The following is an 18,947-nucleotide window of genomic DNA, read 5'->3' on the forward strand; positions in this document are numbered from 1 at the left end:
GAGTAGGGTTAGATGTTAGTCTTGTGAAGTGACTTAACGTATGTTGTGACTTGGTGGGGTAGAAATAAATCAAACTGAACTGAGCTGTAAATAGGTAACGGCCATAGTTGAGCTGTGCCATTTTAGCCATGTGATGTGCAGGCTTGATACAGTACACAGGTGCCTCAGTGCTGAGGACCCCAGCAAATGAAAAAGGCCAAGGGGACACCCACACATCACTTGGCTGCAATAGACAGATGGCAGCGTTTGGGAGACGGAGACTGATAAATGGTTTGCCTGAGCGGTTACTATGCAGGGCTCTGGATGGTCCCACAGTGCGATGGATGTGGTGATGGACAGCACTACCACATGCTTCCAGACCCAACATCATCATGAATCAACAGTCGGACAGTGGTATCTTTGACAAATTCAAAATGTAGTTAGTAGATCATTGTTTGGTGCTACTTTTAAATCAATAGCAAGCCATCACTCACGTCTGTATACATGAGATCAAACTTGTATTAAAAAAAATAAATGTAGGTTGCAGGCCAGTGTTTAGTCATTGCCATTCTAAAGTGAGACAAATGGTTGAGAGTTCATGTTTAGTTCTCATCTATATACAGTAGTTCTTTCTTTCAGTTTCTCCCACATTTATTCTTGGTAACTAAAGACAGTACAAAGTAATACTATGTGTACATTTTTTAGAGAGGACTGGATGTTGGTCAGAATGCTAATGTTGTGATTTCTCTCTCATCCTTCATGTAGTATCTTTGCTTTGTAAACACACTCCCCAGAGGGACCACACCATTGGGAAGACACTTCCCACTTAATACAAAAAACATTTGTCCATCTAGATATGAGAATTCTTTCAAATTTGTAAAAACAAAGTGAGGGTAAACTTTTGAGAAAGGCCAGAAGGGCAAGATTAAACCTGGCGAGTAAGAAAACCCAACAGTAACAAACAAGAGATTTGACCCATATATCTTTACGGTTAAGTACAAATGCAATGATGCAACCGGGATTTGTTTGAAGAGGAATTGGACTAGAATAGCGTGACATTGGTATCTTTAAAGCAGGGTGTTTATAGCATGTGTATTCTGAAAGAGGAGCATAAAGACAACCAGTTGTGTTTTACAGTGGACGCCCAAAAGGGGGCTTCCACTTGTTTTGATATGCATGTGTCCGTACGCCTGCAATTGGCGGTGTGGGTGTGCGTAACTCCTGGCGCGTGTTACTCCAGGCTCACCCTTGCTTGACATGCTGGCTGGGAGGCTTTATGATCTCAATGGGACTTGCATCTGAATTAGACAAAGTGCTTGATGTAATCTGGATCCAAGCTTGTGCATGCACCTCTCTTCTCACTTCTTCTCTCACTGGGCAGGGTTTGTTTATTTTCACTCCCAAAATATAAACACAAAAGTGATGCAGTTAAGACAGGAATTTTGGTTCGTAAAGTAAGTTATCTGCCTTCAAACACATCTAAAAATTCATGGTACTTGTCAGGCGATTATGTTCTCCATCCCACGCCTCCACCCAGGATTTTTACTTAAGGTCTTGGGCAAAGCCACTGGGCTTCACTCCAGACTAGTTGAGAGATTGAATGTGCCTCTGGGACACAGACTGATGTGCCTGTGTACTCAAAAATGACACTTTTACAACATATAGACATACTGCTTACTTGGTTTAAAAGTAGATTACATGTGATGTTCACTGAAATTATGCAATCGTGCCAACACCACTATGTAAAAAAGATGAACCTTAAATTATTATTTATATTTGGCACACACATGGACGTTGGGGAGCAGAGACATTAAACATACAAAGCTACACTTGATGATAGATGGACATTTATTTCTCTGTGGGCAATCTTTTTTCATACTTCCATGATGGTTTAAAATTTTTCCTCACTATAACACACACATAAAAAGAGAAAAAGAAATTGGTATACATTCTAAAGTATTCCCAAAGAGCTTTATTACTAACCAAAGCAATGTGACATTTAACAGCTCCAAACAGAGATTAGCAGGGGAGATTTATGAAAAGCAAAGGAAAGGCTCATGAGAGCAGCAAAGGAAAAAAAAATGCAGGTACAAAAATAAACATTTTTCATGCACAAGGGCAGCGGTCGGTACTGATAAGCTAAAAGTTAGCTTTGATAAACACTAATCCACAAACTGGAAAGTTAACTGTGATAACGCTAAACAGCTAAAATACTGAGCTGAAGTTACCATGAACTAATTACCTCCGCCAAGGAGGTTATGTTTTCGGTTGCGTTTGTTTGTTTGTCTGTCTGTTTGTCAGCAGGATAACTCAAACATTTTTGAACGGATTTTGATGAAATTTTGTGGAGTGGTTGGAAATGACAAGAGGAACAAGTGAATAAATTTTAGTGGTGATCCGGATCACGATCCGGATCCAGGAATTTTTTAAAGGATTTTTCACCATTGCGGGATAAGAGGAATTCTGACATTCTAGTTTCTAACTCCACAAAAACAAGGCAGAAAGGCTTGAAAAAAATTAGGGTGTAACATAGTCAAATGTTCTATCAAACAACAAAGTATGGTGATGATCAGATCCGGATTCCGGATCTGGTGATCCAGAAGATGCAAAAATATAGGTAAAATAGAAAATGTGTCAGTGTGAGGTGACAAATGAAGCTAGAGATGCACAACTAACACCAAATTGTAGCTGAATCTGTACTGATTCGGTAAGGTGTCATCAGATTTGATGTAGCTTCAAATGTTATGGAGCTAGATAAATGTTATGGAGCTAGCCAGAAGAAAACCGCCATTACCGAAAAATAATTTTTATACAATAAGTTTTGAACTAATAAAGACATAAAAGTGATTCCAAGTTCTAGTGGTATGTTTTCATGGTCAAGGATGTCAAATATAAAGGAAAGAAAAGTGTATGTATCATAGTTTTGGTTGTAACACTGAATTGTTGAATAGATCACTGTGCCAAGGAGGGAATCTCTTTAGCGTCAGTGACCCTATGGCCTTGTTTTGAGAAGTGTTTCATAAATGTTAAAAAATTCATATATTTGCAGTTTAGTTGAATAATAAATTGAATTTTGTCTCTTATTTGTTTTTGTCTATAAGCACATGCAAAATCAATATCAGTGATCAGATGACAGTAGCTTCTGGGAAAGGTGCAAGTTGCAATAAACTGTGATGCCAAGCGCTAAGGATACATGCTATCCAGTCACAGCAGATGAAACTTTTTTTTACTACTGAGCAAACATCAGTGTTAGACTTTTTTAGGTTCAATGATTCCACGGCGTGTAGATGTTATGGCGTCAGTGACCCCATGGCCTTGGCAGAGGTTTGCACTCTCTGAGTGCTTCTAGTTTAGATTTAGCTTTGATTTTTTTTTATTCTAAAACTCTGATAATAGACCAACTGAGCATTTAAATACACTGAGTCATAAATATGGAGATTCACGAAAAGGTTAAGCATGCCGTAATCAGATGATGATCAAGATGTACAAAAATAATGAAAGGAACAAATGACACTAATGAAGAAGAAATGAAAAGAAAGAAAAATCGTTCTTAAAAATGTCTGCTATCAGTTGTTTTGTGCATGAATTGAAATGAAACCGACAGAACATGTTTGGCTCCAGTTGAGCAGAGGAAGGTAATATTTGAAGGAAAACAGCTGAATCGGGGCCTATATGTCACTCAGTGTCATTCAGCGATAATGTGGCACCAAAGCATTATTTTTTGTGTCAGATCTCATAAGGTTTTGATTTCCTGCAAATTACAGAGTGTCACTTTATTTGGCCCTTCAGAGTGTGAAATCCATCAGGAGGAAAACAGACAAACAATGATGACATGTCCTTCAACTTCACAGCCAAAGTGAAGAAAACCCTTGCGCCCAGTGCGCCGTGCTTTATACTTATTGCCTGCAGCTGTTTATGCTCCTCTACGTCACGTTATTGTTGGCTGATTATGCGCTTTTGCGCAAGGCTTCAAGATTAGACTTATTAAAACAACCATTTGGATTTTTCTTCTGTTTCACCTCATTCTTACGTTACGATTGTTCTCCACTTGTACCAGCAGGGAGCTTAATTACATCATACTAAACAAATTTGAGCTTAAGCTACATAAAAAATGAAATGTACTCCCCTGTTTCTCAATAAAACAAACATCTGTAACTCTTTATGATCAATGGATTTTGGTCTGAGCAGTTTCTGCCCAAATGACAAAGGTAAATTTTTAATTACTCATGAACATATGTTAAAGGAGTAATTTAGGAAAAGTGCTCCCCCTCCCCCAACGGAGCACAATAAGACAACTCCTTGGATTAACTTTTGTGACATTGCTAATTATAAGCCAGTTTAGGTCTGACAGCACGTGTTGGTGCTGCACGTTGCTACATCCACCATACGATGGACCCGCCCTGAGTCCTGATTGGCAAACGCACAGACAGACAACTCTTCCATCCACCAATCTGCTGCAAAGACACTAACATCAACAAACACCTCTGTCAAATGACGTCATGACTCCATAAGCACTTCCCAAGAATCCCTTGATCTGTGAGGTAAGTGAATGTTACAAGTTTGATACTTCAGTTTCATCCCAAACAGACACACTTCTGATGGCTGAGTCCAGGACTAAATAGACTTCCATACTGCTTTTTCATCGAATGCAGATGCTCAACGAGCTTTACAGTTGACACTGACACACACTCACACGCCGACGTCAGCGTGCAGCTGTGCAAAGTGCTTAACTGAGCACAGAGAGCAACTTAGGGATGAAGGACCTTGAATCAAATCAAGGATCCTCTGTTTACAAGCCTGCATCTTTCGCCTCCAAGTTACCACCTTCAAGAGAAACCACTAAAAGCCTCGATCTTAGTCTTGATGTAGGATGTTTGCAAACCCAACACCATACTCGGCACATCAAGAGCTGCTATTAGGGCATCCACTGATTTCAAAAAGAATACAGCATTGTGTGCAAAGTCAAAGTCACTGTACTTTTACTACAACTCTACACAAAACACAGTACATGCAGGCACTAAACAAAGCAGGAGTCAGAATACGTCCCAGAAGATTGTCAGAATTCACTGGGAAGAAGTCAGACACTCAGGTCTGCCAAACACTCTGGCTCCGATGTAAAGGAGTCCTTAATGTACTGTGGGATGCCAAGGTTTTGACACTCTTAATTTCTTATTTATTTATTTTTTTGTTTTTCATAACATCAAATTTAAAAAATTTAACATTGCATTCTGTTATTGGCATTGATGTTATGTTTTATGGAATTTATTCCATGTTACAACAGCTTGGATATGATTTTAGAATTTTTAAGATAGCAAAGCTTGAATTCCTTCCAAAAAAAACAAAATAAAACATGGAATGTAAAAGCCGAAGGGTGCTCAAATGTTTTCATGCTACTTTATATGATCTACATTGTAATAAGCCCTAAAACTACTGAAATATGGCACTAATGAGCAAGTATCTGCAAGCCTACATTTTAATAAATATTTTTTCAGTTCACGGCCTTGTCATGTGTCATATAGTTTGCATTTTGTTTTATTTGAGTAAACCCACTGACAGCATCGAGAAAAATCCTGTAGAAATAATTGAGAAATACCGTCAGTGTTTCAGTGTTCTGCATGTCACTGCATTTATTTGGCTGCATTTTTGTTCAGTGTTTGACAGTTTTTAATCCCTGAAGCTATACTGAGTTCTTCCATTGTTGTATGCATTGATAAATGTAGAGGAGCAAGTGAGGGCTCGCATGCGCTGGCTTTTCCTACGAGAGAATATGCTGTACATTATGCTCTGCACAAGTAGCCCTCCAAGCACTTTCACATGCAATACAAAACATAACGCGGAAGGCTTTTCCTGAAGTTAACTGACCTTTTGCGTATAAAAAGGGCTGCAAAATTTTAATTTGATTGACCATGTTTCTTGGTAATTGCTATAAAAAGGAATGGTGAGTGCATAACACAGGAGAGTGCAGAGGTCAACAGTGAAAGTCTGAGGAAGTAAAAGATTTACTGAACAGGTAGCCAAAAAAAAAAAAAAAGTGGGGAAGGGGGGTTGAAATAAAAAAAACTGAGTCTTAAGGGTGTGACACGCTTCAGGGCTAATATTTAAATAATGAAAACCATACTGTTGCCTACAGAGTATGAGCGGAGACCATATGGGAGAGACGAAGTTAAGATGGGGGAGGAGGGTGAGGAGCACGGAATGCAGAGGTAACGTGAGGTAAAATCTCTGGAGCACTGATATGGTTTTCATTCCAGGAGTGCTTAATGGTCCATTGAAGAGACTGGCCAGAGCTGCTGTCATGCAGCTGGACAGACCTCCTTTGTTATATGCAGTCTCCCTCTTTTGTCCCACCCTTCTGTTTCCATCTGTCCTGTTTCATTTATATTAACTTAAAAAACAAACCCTTAAGTCCATTCTACTGTTTGCAGTGGAATGTCTCTCTGGAAACTCACAACAACATACACCTGGATTCCTAAAATCTGGCCTCCTCCTAAATGATGGCCTCCGATCTCATTCAATCAATCAATCTAACAGTAAAATTTCCAAAAACAACATGTTTAGTTCCTTCACAATAACCACCACATTATGAATACTAATCGAAGCACAAATTTGTGAATGTATTTATTTATTTAGCACACTAAGTATGACAGTGGAAAGCAGGATTATGCTGCTGAGCAGTCTTGAGAGTTTCCAAGGTTGGTTGAATTCTTTTTTTTTTGGTCTTAACCCTCTACCACAGCCAAAACCATGAATATATTAAAAGATGGGACATGGATGGGACTGAAAATTACTGCAGTGTTCATTACAATAACAGTGTGCTTCACATTGTTGTGTCTTTGATTTGTGTTGGCAGATTCACATGGGATAATGGTTTATTTAAGTAACTAAAGAAAATATTGTCTGAAGATGGGGACCTTGTCCCTGTAAGACATACTTAACCTTGCACAAAGGGTTAGTGGTAAGTGAAGATACATTTTCCCCCTCCAGTTACCCCTGGAACACACTGAAAGTGTCACAGATGCGTCATGTCACACAAGTGCAGCAGTTGCGCTTGTGTGTATTTACATCCAGCAGCGTTTCAGCTGAATTTGTGTCGCGTTGCTGCTCCATCTTTCCTCATCATTGTTCTTTAATAATGAATCTATATTATAATAGGCAAATGGCCTCTGTGTACGTGTATGCGTTTGTGTGTATGGCTTTGATGACGAGGAAAATGGCATGAGCTGACATTTGCCGTTTGGTATGTTTATATATTTTGGGTCAAGAATGAATACTGTGAAAATGGAAAGTTGATAGGACTAATATGTTTGGAAAATTAGTGATATTATCTAGTCAATAGCAGGGGTGGTGGCCAAGTGGTTAATGCACTTGGTTTCTGTTCAGAAGGTTCCGAGCTTAAATCCCACCCCTGCCACATTTCTCCATGTAACGTGGAGTTGCATCAGGAAGGGCATCCGGCGTAAAACGGATTTGCTGTGGTGACCCCGAGTGCAAACAAGGGAGCAGCCGAAGGGACTTACTTTTATCTAACAATAGCGAACAATTGGCGTTGTGCTGCAATGCACCATGGGATTTCTGGGTTTTGGGGTTTTAGATGTTGTTATTGTGGTTCATGTTAGCTTAACAGTGTTGTTAGTGTTATTGATTTGTTGTGTTTTTGTAGTTCAATTGGTTTAAGTCAGTTTAGTTACATGTTATGTTGCCATTACCATTTGTGAGAAGGATTGTGAGTTTGATGTCTGCTGCCACGTATTTGTTTGTGGATGTGTAAAAAAAAGTGTGCATGCGTGTGTTCAGTTTCAACCACGGACAAACTGGGGAGAGCTGACATTTGCCGTTTGGTGTGCTTATGTATTTGGGTCAAAGATGAACATCGCCAAAATGGAAGGTTGATAGGAGTAATATTTTTAGAGAAACTATGGATATTAGCTAACAACACTGAATAATGAACATTAATATTTGCATTCTGGACCCACACACCAATCCAGCAGGGGGCGATAAATCATCTACATATTGAAACCGTGTGTGCATGATTTCATTTAGTACGTTCAATGTAAGTACATAATATAATTGTAAATATGTTAAAAAATACCTGAATGCACAAGAAAGTGAAAACACTTATTTCAGTTGTGGTCCATTTAAAAATCAAATGACAAAATAGAAGTAACAATAAAATAAAATAATAATAATAATAATAATAGTAATAATAACTATAGTGTGTACATGATAAAGAATGCAAAAAATTCTAAATACATTAAGATAGTAAATTAATGTTAAAAAAAAATTACATAATTAACAGGAAATAAAAGGGTTGAGCTCTTCTTCATAAAACTGTTGAGGTCAAAGGTCTAAGGTTCTAAAAACCTTCTGGACTCACATGCCATTCCAACTCATTGCTTAATTTATTACCACCCTTGAAAAATGCCAGCTACCTATTTTATAAACACTACCCAATCTAGAGCCCGTGGATCCCCACGGGCAAAGCCATAGTTTTATTCATATTCTGTGTCTTCTGTGGCCGTGCAAAGTTTGGCCTTTTCTTGTGTGAATGTGCGTTTGTGCATGTACAGGTGTGTGTGTGTGTGTGTGCACGCACATATTTTTAACTGGCATATTTAGCCGATATGGCAGTCCACTCGACAATACCTGCCTGAAAGCACACATTAATACCTACAAACTCACCATCAATGTTTATTTTAGTCAATTATTTTTATAATTCAGATTTTGTGAGTCACAGAGTTCTGTGTGGGTTTAGCTGAGGAGCAGTTACAAAAGTGAAAAGCAGGAAGTAACTTCTTATAATGGGACAGCAATCATGTGACTTTTTTCAGTCACTGAAATGGTTTTAGAAAACTATTTTTTATGTCTGTATGCTTTATCCCTGTTATAAAAGCCCAGGTAAGGTGTTATTTAATGTTGCTAGTATGATGTCAAAATGACTGTCTGTTCGCAACATGCAGCACACATGAAAAAACAGGAACTGGGTCTATTCTCTAGAGCGTTGCACTACACAATGCAATACATGCATCTGGGACATTTCTTGGATGCATCCTTCATGTTGGTGGTCTGCACAGTTTAATCTGTCAGGGCCCCTTCACACCCTTCACACATAGTGCAAATTTGGTCAAATTGCGCATGAAGTGCACATGAAGCAGGAATCATATGCAATACGTGTAAAATTGTAGCTGCCTCTAACGCCTCGTACACCTGTTGCTGCAACTATTTGCTCACATCAGCGGCTGAAAGACAGAGTGTGTGCTGTGAGAGCTCATCAAACCCTCTTGTGGCAGGTGTCGGCCAAACTCCAGGTGACACGTACGAACATCTAACACCGCTTGCATGAAACACAGAAAATGTGTGGCCATTTGCACTGTTAACACAACAACAGTCAGCAGACGATCACTGTCAAGATGGATGTGAAATTTGTCGAAGTGCCTCATGAGTGTGGCTTTGCAAACAGACACAGTGCCGTTAGTGTGTGCTGAACTGACAGGGGGTGTGTCCGCTGACCGGAGCAACTGTGGAGATCTGTGGTTCTCAACGTCACAGCAGGAGAACCCATACTGTGTTTAGACGGACATGAACTAACAACTGTCCACTGCGACGCACGTGTGTCTGCTTACTGTCATCATGTGGACATACATAAAAACATATATCGATGTTGCAATGGGCTGCAGTGAGCGCACGCATGCAGTGCACATTGACAGGCTACCCCAGGTGATCCAGACCGTCAGATCATAGCACGCAGTGGGCGATCTGAATGTCACGTCACCCACATGAGCTCTGTTCCACATGACGTAGCGTCTGTCCTGCGATGTGGTGTCCACAAGACACGCATGTCGGGCAGGACACTCTCGCAGGGCCGGCTGGACATGCCACCAGCAGATGTGGACATGATAAGAGCCCCCTGCTTCTCATTCATGTCATTTCATGACTGTATGTCTGTGACCATGGGTCACCTACAAAGGAACAGACGGATCATATTTGTATTGCCTGCTTGATAAGAGAGACTCAATGAAATGCAGTGTTTTTATATGGTGTGTGGTTTTATTTTTTTTAAATACGTCCATGTCCTTCTTGATATCAGGCATTTTCCCGCACCTTTTATAGGACAGCGATGGTAGCTCAGTGGGAAAGTTTCTGACTGGCAATCAGAGCTTTTGGAAAGTGCAGTTTTGAATCTCGTGGGTGGCATGTATTTTTTTATTTTCACAGCAGCTGTGCGAGCAGTTGCTTGATGTTTTTGTGGTTCGCTCATATGAGCTGTTCCGCCGTGAGTCGTCCTGAGTTGTACTTATTTATACTATGTGTGAAGGGGCCCTTAACACAGATATCAAAATAAGAATCAACATGCAATGCAGCAGTTATGCAAATGTGAAGCTTGCAGTGGATAACTGGGTGAATGTGCGGATATTAAAATTCAAGATGGCAGTGTATGAGTATAGAGACGTTTGTAGATGTTTCTATTTGGACAGTGATGATTTTTGTAATTTCATTTCAGTACGCCACTACAATGGAACTGAAAGATAACATTTAACGTGACCATGTTGTGCAAACTATCAGAACCTGATTTAATAAGATCCCAGATAACAAGCAATAAATTGCGTGGGCAATCTAAACTTTTGCGAGCTAGGGTAGAGACAGTTTTGTGAGTGATTTACAAAGCATAAATACAGAGTTGATAGTGGACGGTAATGTGACGTACCCAGCAGTATGTAAATGAGGAGTTTGTATGTGTTAATAGCGGTAAGTGCAAAATACATAAATAAATAAATAAATCAGCCACTTAAGGTAACGGATGCAAATACAAGGCACTTCATTAAACAGATCTAATATATATAGAAGACAAGCTTGTACGTGAATAGCAATATATTTAATTGATTTGTTATTGATGTGCATAGTAACGCATGCAGCAGAATGCACATGCAGTGTGTACAAACATGCATGCATCATCCCAATAGATGCTGTGCACCCAACCTGGAGTCTGACAGAGATGAGGCACAGGCATCTGTGCACAGTGGTGGAATGCACAAACAACTTGATGTGTGCCAACAGCATGCACAGCTCTGTGCGCATCATGTACACAGTTGTTTGTGTGTGTTTCACCAGCGGAACACACATGCACACAGTGCACACAGACGCATCATCCCACATTGACCCCGAGATCTGTGTGTGTGTTTATTTGTGTGACACAGCGTGACAAATCCAAAATTGTTATTATCACGAGTTGCACCAAAATGTACTCTGATTCACACTTATCCTTAATAAAGAATAACCGTTACAAATCTTTTAATATGCCCAACGTTTACAATAAAGGATTTTTCCTTATTCTGTGTATGAGGAGGCAGTGGTCTGCTTGCCTGAACAGCAGTCTGTCAACTGCTATCAATTAACGGCAAGCTTTCAAAGATGCAACATACAGATGCAATCAGCACGTGCTAAAATTCCTTTTGACTTTGATAAATCATGTTGCGTTTGCAAACCTTTTACCTATTTGCATGTTCCCTCCCAGAGGTTTGCACTCTCATGTGGACAGACTCCAAATTGCACATTTATTAAATCAAATTTTATTAAATTTGCTATTAAATTATGCATAGGGCACCAAATGCCCTAAATTGACAATATGCATTATTTTGCACCTTTGACAGATGCAATCCTTGTTGCTCACTGTTGGTATATTACCATGCAGGTGTATTTGCAAATGCAGTGATGTTTGCATGTTGTTATGCACACAAACCTTTAGTTAGTCAGGCCCTTAGTCATAATTCAAGGGTTTTAATTAAACTATTGCATTACACATTTAGGAATTTTTATTCACAGTTGCTCAATTTTCAGACCACATAAATTACAGAAAAGAATTTTATTTAAGAAGAAATTTCAGCTCCAGTTTTCCAGAAGACACGTGAGACTCGAGCCTAGCTGTGATCTGTTTTCTTATATGAAAATCCTTCTCCACAATATCGAGACATTGACAGCTGTTCAGTTTGTGGTTTTCAGCGCTGTATAAATTCAACAAGTTAAAACCAGAGTGTCCCCTGGTGAGTTTCTTTTTTTTAACCTCTTCGTTAAGACACTCTTGCAGGATACAACATATCATTCACAGGGGGAATGACACACCTGGTAGAGGTGAGGATGATTTTCCACCATTTAAACGAGTGGTAGTTAGGCTGGCACACAAAGGCACACTGGCATGACTGAGCAGGTTCCACAAGCGGGGCAGAGAGGAAATGGTGGGGGTAGGGAGGGAGGGAGGGGAGAAGAAGTGAAGTGCCTGGTGTCAGGCAAGGGAACAGACGTGATTGCTGAGTGGGTGTTTGGGGGCTGGGTGTATTCACTCCAGCACAGCTGAGGAATCTGAAACATTCCAGTACCTGGCCTCACCTCCTACAGTGACCTCTCTCTATCTGCTACCTGAGCTCCACCCTTGGGTCCCTCAGCTACACCTTGCAACCTCTTTGCGGCATGCTCGGCTGCAGGGAAACAATATGGAGCACAATCTCTCTCTCTCTCTCAGAGACATGAGGGATTCAGGTGAGACAGAATGACAGCCAGTGATGGCTGACTGTGCAAATGTTATTTGATTATGTTACATTACAGGCACAGCAATGCTCATACCTATGTCACAAAAACAACACCAGCACTCCGATATCTGAATGCATTTTACAAATTATTCAGATATCAGAGTGCTGCTGTTGTTTTTGTGCATTTATTATTTTGTGCATCTATTATGCATCTAATATACTGCAAATAAAAATCCCTTAAACAAAAATTGCAGCACATTTAAATGATGACAGCAAAACGTGGCGGCTGCACATATTGTGTCCAGATGAGGTCTTGATTGTCTACAGTCTCAGTGTCCTTCACTGTGTGTCCAACACCGGCAAAGCTCCAGGAGCAAATCTAACCAAAATCAAAGAGAAACAAACACATGTGCAGATATAATCATGCACAACCTCGTGCGGCAGCATTCACATTGCTGCAACTTCACAGAGTGATTCATACGCTCACCAAACTGCGATCTCAGGAAGGTAAATCTTCCACAAGGGCTAGAAAGTCTAACGGCTGACACGAGGAGGGTTTATATGTCAAAATATGAATAGCAGCCTTCATGGAGCCTGATTCAAAGAAAACTTTCTGCTCAAAGAATCACTGCAGGTATCCGCTTTTGCTCAGTGCTCTAATTCAAACAGGCACACGATGACACTCAATGACATACATATTTACACAGATACACACAAACGCATGCACACATGCAGATGCACCATGAGTGCTCTGGACAGAGAAACACATTCCTCTTCACCTTTCAGGCTGCGCAGAATCCAAAGTCCAAAGTGTGAGGCGTCCTCTCCTTGATCTCTCTGCCTTTCACTCACTTCTCAACCTGCAGTCATCGCATGCCTCCGACGCTCTACTGCAGAGAGTTAGGCAGAGGGAAAAGCAGGAGGGAGGGATAGAGGGATAAATGAATCCTGCCCAGGGTAATGAAGAGAGGCTTCCAAAAAAAAAAAAAAACGCCCTCATGGGAGAAAAGATTAGAACACTTTGCTCTACCAAAATTCACTTTTTTTTTTAAACCACTACTTCCTCCCTCCACACAACAGTAAATTCTTCTTACCATGCACCCCCCCCCCCCCATCTTCACCTCTTTCCAAGAAACAGTGAAGTTTTCCAACTTTCGCTATGCTGGAGTTCCACCAATCATGCTCACTCTGAATTCTTCTTACATTCTCACTTTTATTCCACCTTTACTCCCAAAATGGTTTTCTGGAGCTCTCCCACTCTCTCATCTAGTCTAAATTTGTCCAAGTCCTTCCCCACCCTTCCATCATTTTTCTCACGAAGAAAATCACACACCTTTTTCTAAATTGTGTGTCATTCTGGATGGCAAGACATAAACACTTGCTATTATTAAAGTCTGGGGACGTGCGTGTGTGCAGGGCAGCTCGCGACAACACAACAAAGGAGGATTCCTTATGGAGGTTCCCGGCAGTTGTGTTCCAGCTACCTGGTTAACTGAGACTACTGAAGGCATTTAAAAGCTGATTCAGAGAAATGCACATGTAGCTTTGTGGATGCCTGACTGATGTTTCAGATGACATTATGTAATATGTCCGTCCCAGCTGTCTCATGCACACATGCATGCAGACCTTTCACTTTAAGGTTTTACTGGCGTTCACACCATCTTTCCAGAATGCGAGGAATGCACAATGCTCACAAGGTGATGACTGAGTCCATTCAAAGGAAGGAAAAAAAGTCCATGTGAGTTCCGATTTGGCTCATGACCTTATTTGAAGAAGGGGGAAAAGTGCTAATAAAAATAGAAGGGTACGCTGTAGAGTGTGTACCACAATACCCCATATTAAGCAATGTTTAAAAAGTCAAAACTTCCTGGATCCAGTATGTCATTTTATATATGGTTGGCTGAAAGTATTCACGGCACTTATAGCCTTATTCCAAAATGGATGAAACTCATTTTTTTCCCTCAAAATTCTACACATAATACCCCATGATGACAATATAAAAAAAGTTTTTTTTTCTTAAGATTTTTGCAAATATATTAAAAATAAAAAACAAAGAAATGCATGCACATACGTAAGTATTCACAGCCTTTGTCAAAATGCTCACAACTGAATTCAGGTGCATCCTGTTTCCACTGATCATCCTTGAGATGTTTCTGCACCTTAAATGAAGACCACCTGGGGTAAATTCAGTTGATTGGACATGATTTGGAAAAACACACACCTGTCTACATATAAGGTCCCACAGCTGACAGTGCATGTCAGAGCACAAACCAAGCATGAAGTCAAAGTTTCTGTGTAGGCTCTCAATTGTCCAGGTGGTTTCCATAGTAGAGAAGCTTGAATCTTCGACTGGACTGGGTTGCTTGATGCGAGAACGTTTCGCTTCAAATCGCAGAAGCATCCTCAGCTAAAATTCTTGCTCTGGTAGTCTGAATTCTGTCTTGACTCTTGTAGAGAAGAATAAACAGAAGCCACAAAAGCTGGAGATTTAAACCTAACCAGACCCCTCTTATCGAGAGGCAGACTGCTAAGGCTAGTGACTAAACAATAGCTCTAATTAGCAGCTATTGTGCTCTAGTTAGCACCATCCTAATGACAGGGCAGCTGTCCCTCCTAATGATGAGACGGACACCTCTCCTGATGGCTCCCCTGACGACTCTCCTGATGACGTGAATGACTCATTACCATGAACAAAAGACTGAAACTGCTTTGATCTGAGTATCCCATTATAAACAGGGGACAAAGACCTCCTTGACCCCTCTCTCAAACCATTTCTTTTCTCTGGCTAAGATTTTAACTTCCTTGCCCTCAAATGTGTGGTTACTGTCTTTAAGGTGGAGATGAAGTGCAGACTGAGGTCCACTGGCGTCCTGCTTAGTCTCACCTACTGTACCGAACACTACATAGGTGAGACTAAGCAACCTTTACACAAAAGGCTATACCCCGCACCGCAGAGAGGGCACCAGTGGACCTCAGTCTGCAGTTCATCTCCACCTTAAAGACACTAACCACAGATTTGAGGGCAAGAAAGTTAAAATCTTAGCCAGAGAGAAGAAATGGTTTGAGAGAGGGGTCAAGGAGGCATTCTATGTGAAACAGCTGAAACCCAGCCTTAACCGGGGAGGGGGTCTGAGACACGCTTTGTCCCCTGTTTACAATGGATTACTCAGGTCAAAGCAGTTTCAGTCTTTTGTTCATGGTAATGAGTCATTCACGTCATCAGGAGAGTCGTCAAGGGAGCCATCAGGAGAGGCGTCCGTTCCATCATTAGGAGGGACAGCTGCCCTGTCATTAGGAGGGTGTTAACTAGAGCATAATAGGTGCTAATTAGAGCTATTGTTTAGTCACTAGCCTTGGCAGTCTGCCTCTCGGTAGGAGGGGTCTGGTTAGGTTTAAAACTCCAGCTTTTGTGGCTTCTGTTTATTCATCTCTACAAGAGTCAAGACAGAAGTCAGACTACCAGAGCAAGAATTTTAGCTGAGGAAGCTTCTGCGATTTGAAGCAAAACGTCCTCGCATCAAGCAAACCCAGTCCAGTCGAAGATTCAAGCTTCTCTACCATGAAGTCAAAGGAATTGTCTGTAGACCTCTGAGACAGGATTGTCTTGAGGCACAAATCTGAGGAAGAGTACATAAACATATCTGCTGCTTTGAAGATCTCAATGAGCACAGTGCTTCCATCATCTGTAAATGGAATAAGTTTGGATCCACCATGACTCTTCCTAGATCTGGCCATCCATCCATACTGAGTGATCGGGGGAGAAAGGCTTAGGCGGGGAGGCGACCAAGAACCGATGGTCACTTTGTCAGAGCTCCAGCATTCCTCTGTGAAGAGAGGAGAACCTTCTAGAAGCACAACCATCTCTACAGCAATCCACCAATCAGGCCTGTATGGTAGAGTGGCCAGACAGAGGCCACTCTTTAGTTAAAGGCACGTGGCAGCCCATCTGGAGTTTGTCAAAAGGCACCTGAAGGACTCTCAGACCATGAGAAACAAAATTCTGTGGTCTTATAAGAAAGACTGAACTCTTTGGCATGAATGCCAGGCGTCATGTTTGAAGGAAACCAAGCACCATCCCTACAGTGAAGCATGGTGGTGGCAACATCAAGCTGTGGGGATGTTTTTCAGTGGCAGGAACTGGGAGACGAGTCAGGATTTAGGGAAAGAAGAATTCAGCAATGTACAGAGACATCCTGGATGAAAACCTGCTCCAGAGTGCTCTTGACCTCAGACTGGGACAACATTTCATCTTTCGGCAGGACAATGGCCCGAAGCACACAGCCAAGATTGTTGTGGGCTGGAGTGTTTGGCTGGCTTGGTTTTTGTTTTCTGTTTCTCCCACCAGGTGGTATGCATTCAGGACTGAGTGGCTGAGCATTAGGACCTCACCCTGAACACCTGAGGCTTGTTTTCACGTGCAGGTCATCAGGACTCACAGCTGTGGTGTATTTTGTCTTGATCAGAGATTGCTGCATTTAAACCTTGAATGCACAGTGTGTGATTGCCAGAGACTCGACCTTGTGAGCAGACGTGTGAGATCGACGTCAGGAGAACAATCTCACCATCACGGACACAGAGACTGCTCCAGGTTTGACGCCACAGTCTGTGAAGGAGGATTAGGTGAGGTCTCACGCTCTTCAGCACACTTCCTGAGGTAATTTGGTTTTGGTGACTTTTATGAAGTAATGACAGTGGATTTGGTGTCCCTCACACCTTGTGTTGTTGAGCTGTCACGTTATGCTAATTGTCTAATCAGCTTCTGCTGCAGTGGAGATTTGAACTGAGTTGTTCCGTGCCTGCAGGGTGAGAAGCTGATGTATAGATTTAAGCCAGGAGGTGTTTGCTGATTGCGTGCACCTTTGAGTTGTGTCTCTCTGTGTGGAGTTGGACTCACCTCATGTTTTCTTTCCTCACAGACTTGGTTTGTCGCGGCCACCTGGGGGGTGTCGGCGGGGTCCCTGGGTCCGAACTGCTGTGGCTCCAGACCGTTTGCGCTGTTGAGAGCTCGCCGTGTTTCCACCTCACCAGACCGCTGACTTTTTAGTTGTTTAGCACTACACACACTGTTATGTTGATTAAATTCTGTTATCTTTTGAACCGTGCTCTGCTTATTTTATGCTGGGTCCTTTCAAACGCTGGGTCGGTGCTCCGACCGCGTCCGAAACATAACAAAGATATCAAAGGAGTGGCTTCAGGACAACTCTGTGAATGTCCTTGAGTAGCCCAGGCAGAGCCCAGACCTGAATCCGATTGAACATCTCTGGAGAGATCTGAAAATGGCTGTGCACTAACACTCCCCAGGCAACCCGATGGAGCTTGAGAGGTGCTGCAAAGAGGAATGGGCAAAACTGCCCAAAGATAGGAACGCCAAGCTTGTGGCATCATATTCAAGAAGACCTGAGGCTGTATTTGCTGCCAAAGGTGTGTCAACAAAGTACTGAACAAAGGGTGTGAATACTTATGTTCGTGTGATTTCTTAGGTTTTACCTAAGGCCACCAAATATGCCAATCGGATACTGCAAAGACCTTGCGTCTGCCTGTCCGCCTGTTTGTCTGTCTGTATACAGCATACATCCAGTCCTATTACTGCCAGAGTCTTCAAATTCACAGGAAACATTCTTGGGACATGATGGCTAACCTTGACCTATTTTAAGAGGTTGAAATGTCACATTCTGTTTCATTCCGTTCCTTTGTTTTTTGAGTGACGGGGGTGATAGCTAATCACAGTGGAGCTGCATTGTGATGTCAGTGGCTGGTCTCTCCAAAACTGCTTCTTTTTGTGCATTTATATACATGTTTCTCACATGTTATGTAAAATCTAGTGAGAAATAAACACTTCGAAAACTGAAAATGTTGTATTTGGAAGCTAATAACACCTCTGATTTTCTTCTTATTTACAAGACATTTCACGGACGTTAGCATGGTGACGTCACAGACTGGTCTAGCTAGCTTCAAAATTCTGTTTCGTTTGTGTGTAAATATAACCTCTTTGTCATATATTACGCAAAAGGTGATGGTCTAGTGGCTAAATCATTGCGCTTGAGACCAGTGGCTCCTCAGTTCAAATCCCAGCTTGACTGGAAAATCACTAAGGGCCCTTGGGCAAGGTCCTTAATCTCCAAGTCGCTCCCGGTCTGTAGTGAGTACCTTGTATGGCAGGACCCTCACATTAGGGTGAATGTGAGGCATCATTTGTAAAGCGCTTTGAATGTCTGATGCAGATGGAAAAGCGCTATATAAAAGCAGTCCATTTAAACAATAGCAAGAAATAAGCACTTTTAAAACTGAAAATGCTGTTTTTGTAACCTAATAAGACCTCTCGAGTAATTTACAAGACATTTTGTGGATGTCAGCGTGCAAGCTAACTTCCACTAACTCACAACTAACTTCTGCTCTTGTCAAAAGCTCATGTACACACAGATGCAAGCACTCCATTAAAATGTAAAAATT

At 41.4% G+C, this 18,947-nt stretch overlaps 1 protein-coding gene across 1 annotated transcript in view; it reads right to left on the reverse strand.

Annotated features, from left to right (window-relative positions):
- LOC117515972 (zinc finger protein 469) overlaps window positions 1-13,389 on the reverse strand; it is a 158,265-nt gene extending 144,876 nt beyond the window's left edge. Inside the window, exon 1 of the mRNA XM_034176808.1 lies at window positions 13,277-13,389. The gene's annotated coding sequence lies outside the window, so the exon portion shown is untranslated. The remainder of the gene's footprint in view (window positions 1-13,276) is intronic.
- Between the last annotated feature and the right edge of the window lie 5,558 nt (window positions 13,390-18,947).

Source organism: Thalassophryne amazonica, chromosome 8 (assembly GCF_902500255.1).
Source record: "Thalassophryne amazonica chromosome 8, fThaAma1.1, whole genome shotgun sequence".
NCBI classification, from domain to species: Eukaryota; Metazoa; Chordata; class Actinopteri; order Batrachoidiformes; family Batrachoididae; genus Thalassophryne; species Thalassophryne amazonica.